This window comes from Lepidochelys olivacea (assembly GCF_965140295.1).
Source record: "Lepidochelys olivacea isolate rLepOli2 genome assembly, chromosome: 13".
Taxonomy (NCBI): Eukaryota; Metazoa; Chordata; order Testudines; family Cheloniidae; genus Lepidochelys; species Lepidochelys olivacea.
The window spans coordinates 35356821-35363343 of record NC_140423.1 but is presented as its reverse complement, the minus strand read 5'-3'; the positions used below and the strand labels follow the sequence as shown (position 1 = coordinate 35363343).

General features: G+C 44.6%; 1 pseudogene across 1 annotated transcript; it reads right to left on the bottom strand.

The window, feature by feature from the left end:
* Positions 1-1610: 1610 nt before the first annotated feature.
* LOC311529456 (olfactory receptor 5V1-like) lies at positions 1611-2549 on the bottom strand (annotated as a pseudogene). Its single transcript has one exon. The product of its transcript is annotated as an olfactory receptor 5V1-like (transcript).
* Positions 2550-6523: the final 3974 nt, after the last annotated feature.

Genomic DNA, 6523 nt, shown 5'->3' with positions numbered 1-6523 from the left:
TAATACATGCTTGCTAAACCCAATCTAACCTTGACCTTTTTCCTTGTGTAGATGCAGGGTAAAATCATGTCACTTGATTTATCTGGTTGACTTACAGCTAGGCTAAGAATCAGGCTAAAGTTTGGGTTTACTAAACATGCCTTCATTCAAACTAAACTCAGCCCCTTTCTGAAGCCAGTCCAAGTCCCAAGCATTGGGTCTTTTCACGTGATGATTTTCCAGTTCAACACCACTCAAACCCCAAAGCTTATATTGATTTAAGTAGAAATAAATCAAGTATGGATATCAATTTCATGAGCCAGATCCTCAGCTGGTGTAAACTGAGATAGTTCCTTGAAAGACAACTGAGCTATATCTATTTACGTCACAGAAATTTTGGCCTTAGAAGCTGTTTACACTAGTGCTTTTATTTAGACTAAATCGATTGCCAGTTGTGTACCCGTGTCAACCAGTTGCATGAACAGAATAGATAGTCCAGTCCTTGCAACTTTTGATATATATTATAATTTTATTTAAAATGATAAAATCTTGATATGGTTACATTCAGAGGTGAGCTGGAGCCAGTTCGCACTGGTTCGCTAGAACCGGTTGTTAAATTTAGAAGCCCTTTTAGAACTGGTTGTTCCGCGAGGGACAACCAGTTTTAAAAAGTCTTCTAAATTTAACCGGCCAAAAGTGGCACCTTAGGTGCCGACTCCATGGGTGCTCGAGCCCTGGAGCACCCACCGCCAGCTCCCTGCCCCACCCCCAGCTGCAGCTCACCTCCGCTCCCCCTCCTCCCCTGAACACGCCGCACCACTCCGCTTCTCCGCCCCCACCCCAGGTTTCCTGCAAATCAGCTGTTGGCTCGGGAAGCCGGGGCAGGCTGAGAAGCAGGTGGCGGCTTTGCACTCAGGCCCAGGGAGGCAGAGGTGAGCTGGGGCGGGGGGGGCGAGGAAGGCCACCCATGCTGCAGCAGGTAACTGGGGGGCGGCACCACTCACCTCCGCCAACCTCGGCCTGAGCGGGAAGCTGCTGCCTGCTTCTCAGCCGTCCCCGGCTTCCCACCAAATAGCTGATTCGTGGGAAGCCGAGGGGGGGGGGTGGTGAAGCAGAGCGGGGCGGTGCATTCAGGGGTGGAGGCGGAGCGGAGGTGAGCTGGGTCCGGGCACGGGGTGGGGCAGGGAGCTGCCAGTGGGTGCTTTGCACCCACCAAATTTTCCCCAGGGGTGCTCCAGGGCTGGAGCACCCACGGAGTCGGTGCCTAAGGTGCCACTTTTGATGTGATCAGTGGGGGGAGTGGCCGCTCCCCCTGCTCCCCCCACACCACCCCTAGCTATGCTCCCTCACCCCTAGGAGCCAGAGGGACCTGCCGGATGCTTCCTGGGAGCTGCCCCAGGTAAGCTCTGCCGGGACTCCCCACTTTGCCCCCCAGCAGGCCCCTGTGGCTCTTAGGGGTGGGGTGGGCACCCACTACGGTGGCCCACGAGACCCTCCTGCCTAGTTCTGGGGGCAGTCAGGGGACAGGGGGGGTGGATGGGGCAGGAGTCCCGGGGAGCGGGGGTGGGCAACGACCCCATCGTGGGGTGAGGAGGGAACTGGTTGTTAAGATTTTGGCAGCTCATCACTGGTTACATTACATGAGATACTTGAATTTTCCCTAATATTCTTGCCATAGCTGTTTTCATATCTTTATTTTTCAAACTGTAGATGATTGGGTTTAACATGGGGGTTAAAATGCTGTACTGAATGGAGAAGAGTTCATCTAGAACCAGGGAAGAGACTGAGCTGGGTTTCATGTACTGGGAAAGAGCTGTCAGAAACAATAAACCCACCACAATGAGTTGGGAGCTGCAGGTAGAGAAGGCTTTACGTTGTCCCTCTATGGAATGCATCTGGAAGATAGTGGAGATGATGTAAATATAGGAGACCAGAGTAAGGAGGAAGGAGCTGAAACCAAATATCACTGCAGAAGAAAGAAGAACTGTTTTATTGGTGAAGGTCACAGTGCAAGATAGTTGTCGTTGCGGAGGGAGCTCACACCTGAAATGTCTGATTTTACTGGGCCCACAGAAGTGCAACTTTGACACTGGGACAGTATTTACCAGTGAATATAAGAGCCCCACTGTCCATGAACCATGCACCAATTGGCTGCTGACTCATTTGTTCATGGTCCCCGCATAATGCAATGGGTGACTTATGGCAGCATATCGGTCATAAGCCATCACTGAGAGTATGAAAACTTCAGTACCAGATGAGAAGAAGATGATGAACATCTGGGCAATTTAGCCACTGACAGAAATGGTTGTGTGCTTTGTCTGGAAATTTACCAACATCTCAGGGACAATGGCTGAGGAATAACAAATATCAACAAAGGCCAAATGAGACAGGAAGAAGTACAATGGAGTGTTGAGGAGAGGATCTACCCTTATCACCAGCATGATCATCATGTTCCCCACCAGGGTGATTAGGTAAATAATTAAAAACACCAGGAAGAGGAAAATTTAGAGTTGTGGGTCATTCGAAAGTCCCACAAGAATGAACTCAGTCACACTGGTTTGGTTTTCCATTCACATTTAGTGACCTGTAAGAAGAGAAAAAGAAAATAAATTAACCAATAACAGGTTTATGGAAATGCCGAGAGAGAAAGAGAGAGAGAGAGAAAATACCCAGGTGATATTTTGAAAGCCAACTGGACTTAGATGCACAAATTCACATTTCTAATTCAGCACTCTAAGTTGGATAAAAATTAAATGGGTCCTATTCCATGTAGTTTTACACAGGTATTTTCTTTAATTACACAGAGATCAACACCTCGTCCATCTTGTCTCAAACATTTCTCATGTATAACCTCCTGCATAACCCTTTCTTCTAAACATATCCTATCTCATCCATCCTGTGCACTGCGTTAGGGTACAGGTTGAAAAATATTAAAGTATTAAGAAGCAAAATTGAAAAATACTTTCCAGTCAGTGCTGTGTTCGTCCAGATAAATTTGTAAAAGTGGCATAGTGAATATTTGTTTCAATTGTCTGTCAGTGATTGGTATAAATAGATCTCATAACTCTTGTGTTACTCTAGCTTTACCCCAGAATGACTACAATGATTTAAGTAGAATTATCCCATCAGAAAAGTGGAGTGGGCAATGGTGAATTGAGTCCCATATGTGACAGGTTTGCAAGTCAAAGATTTTTTTTTCCAAAATCAGGAAGCGTTCTCTCCTTCTAGCATAATGTTCTAGGCCAAGATTTGTAAAGTAGGTGGTGATTTTGATTTTTTCAATTTTTGGATTGTTAACTTGAGAAACTTCAGCACCCTGGTCTGAAAATCACACGTTATTAAAGTATCTAAAACCTAAGGCACTCAACACCTTCCCCATCAGCAATACAGGTTCATCAGACCAAATTCTGACACCTATTTGACCCCATTCTCTACCCACAATCAAACCTGTGTAACCCTATTGACTTCTAAAATCAATCTCAATGCAAATTAGTAGATTTTGATTGATGACACACAAGAGGGAGATTTCAGAGTAGCAGCCATGTTAGTCTGTATTCGCAAAAAGAAAAGGAGTACTTGTGGCACCTTAGAGACTAACCAATTTATTTGAGCATAAGCTTTCGTGAGCTACAGCTCACATCCGATGAAGTGAGCTGTAGCTCACGAAAGCTTATGCTCAGATAAATTGGTTAGTCTCTAAGGTGCCACAAGTACTCCTTTTCTTTTTACAAGAGGGAGAAGAATTTATCTCGAACTCCCTTAGCATCACTGTCTCTCGGTCTCATTTTTGGTCGGTAACCTCAGCAGATGCTAAGAGATTGGAGATGAAGTGAGCTGAAGGACAGGATTAGTTGAAGAGTAAGTGTCATTGTTACATAAGCAAATTGCAGAATAGAACAGCACTTCACAGCCCATTTCACTGAACAGGATCTGCATGGATAGACCCCTACACCCATGCGGAGTCCCAATGAGGTAAATGGGGTTCCTCACAGATACAGGAGTCCATTCATACAGATCTGATTGCAGCACCAGGGCCAAAACCCGTTGTTCTGTGACCAGGTATGAATGCCTCTCAAAGCGCTCTGTTTAGAAAATTGATTATGAAAATCCTCAGCACACACATATGAAAATCCTCAGCACACTTACTAACAAAAGCAACCATGCATTCATCCTATTACAGTCATTGTCTTCCCTTCCATTCACAGCAGAGAATACCATTTCTCATCATGTCCTAACTTGGACTGTAAACTCTTCAGGATAGAGCATTTGCCTTTTGAATAGTCCCTAAAGCCATACTGATGACACTGCACAAATAGTAGTCATTTCTTATAAATGATTGACTAACACTTTTAAACTTGGGTGCTCACAGCTAGGCATTGAATCCTGCAACAAAAAAACAAACAAACAGAAAACAAAGAAAACAGGCAAACCCTCAACAGATTAGTTGTTTTTTTTTTTACAAAATTTCCCTTGAAAAAACAGCTGTCCATTTTTGACAAGCTCTGAGCATTATTACTAGTGTTGATGGTGGCAATTTGGAAACTGGCTGTTTCCAACACGCTTTTTGAGTTGCCCTAGAATAGAAACATTTTAGGAACAAGTTCTAATCCTTGAGCTATTCACTTCAATGATAAAAATTCCCATTGACAGAAATAAGATTTGACCCTGTGTGCTCAGACAAAGCAGCCTTCTTGTAAAGCGCTTTTGGATCTGCAACAGAGAGTGCTAGACAAGATCTAGTTACTTCCTGATTCTATACTGTCTTGTATCTTGTGTAGTGACTCACAGCTACATAAACTGGATCCAGAGGTGAGTAAAAATGGGATGGAATGCAAGCCATGTGAGCAAAGGCTAAAGGAACTGGGTATGTTTAGTTTAGAAAAGACAAGATTAAGGTGGGCAAGATAGCGATCTTCAAATACTTGAAAGTCTGCTCTCTTTTTCCACAGAGGGCAGGACAAGAGGCAATGGGCTCAAACTACAGCATAGCAGATGTAGATTAAATATCAGGAAAAACTTCCTAACTGTAAGAACAATAGGACAATGGAACAGGCTGGCTAAGGAGGTTGTGGAAGCTCCTTCACTGGAGGTTTTCAAAAGGAGGCTGCATAGCCACCTGTCTTGGATGGTTTAGACACACCAAATCCTGCATCTTGCCAGGGATTAGCCTAGATGACCCTTGTGGTCCCTTTTAAGCCTATGGGTCTATGATTCTATACAAAGCACAATCAAATCTGAATGTTATCATTTTCCACCCATTTTGTTCTGAGTATGCATAGGAATAAATTCTGTGGCAGAAGCTTGAAGGCAGGACAGCCACAATGATTCAGATTCTCAGGTCAATGGAACTGCACCAATTTACATCAGCGGAGGAATCTGCCCAATATATTTACTGAAATACTTGGTGTGCGTAAATGTCTGCTCACCAAAAAAGTAAATCCTGTCTTGATGATTTCTCTCGACTTGTTATCAAACTTCTATGACACAATCACTGTGTCCTAACTGTGGGGACTAGTACTATAAAGCATGAGTGAATAGGTAAGTAGAAAGATAACTTGCCTACAATGTGATAAAAATCAGCCAAGGGTTTGTGTTTTGGCTACATTTTCTGAAGCAAATAGAAGGACAGTGAAAGCACCTAATTTAGGACCTGATCCAAAGAGTTCTATATAAGTTTGCTCTGTCTTTCTTTGTTGTACTACCCCTCTGGGATAATCTCTTCTTTATAGCCATCTGTCCTGACCCTTTCACAGCTGGTTAAAGGCCTTCTGACACTCTTCAGTCCACTGAACTGCATTTGTCTGCTTTTTTTGGTTAGATCTGTAGTGGGGCGGCAATTTGGCTGTACTGCAGTACAAATCGCCTGTAATATGTGGCCAAGCCTAAGAACGATTGGACCTGTTTCTTTGTCATTGGGACAGGCCACTTTTGGATAACAGTCACTTTGGCCTGTAGGGGGTTGATAGTTACTTGACCCACCTGGTGTCCAAGATAAGTCACTCTGTTTAGGCCTATTTTTAGACTTAACAGTTAGTCCTGCCTCCCTTATGCACTCAAAGACTTTTTGTAGATGATCCAGGTGTTCTGCCCAGGAATCAGAAAAAATGTCCACATCATCAAGGTAGGTGACTGTAGATTCTCCCAATCCTGCTAGACAACCATCTAAAAGTTTCTGGAAGGTGGCAGATGCATTTCACAGCCGGAAAGGGAGCACATTAAATTCATACATCACTGTATGGGTGGTGAAGGCTGACCTTCATATTGTTAAATCTCTGTAAGGTCTGTCTCTCTTAGTACAAATGGAGACCCAGACAGAGCCAGTCCCAGAACCGGAACCGGTGGAACAACCAGCACCAGACCCATTGCCAGCCCTGAATCCACTGCTTGCAACCCCAACACCAGAGGGCCCCACCAAACCTGAACTGGCAGCAGCAGATAACCCTACACAAAAGGCTCAGCCGGAGCCTGAACAAAAACATAGTGCACCAGCGGAGAGCGGTTCACAGTCAACGGAAACAGCTCCATCGCCTGCATCGCTTCCAGA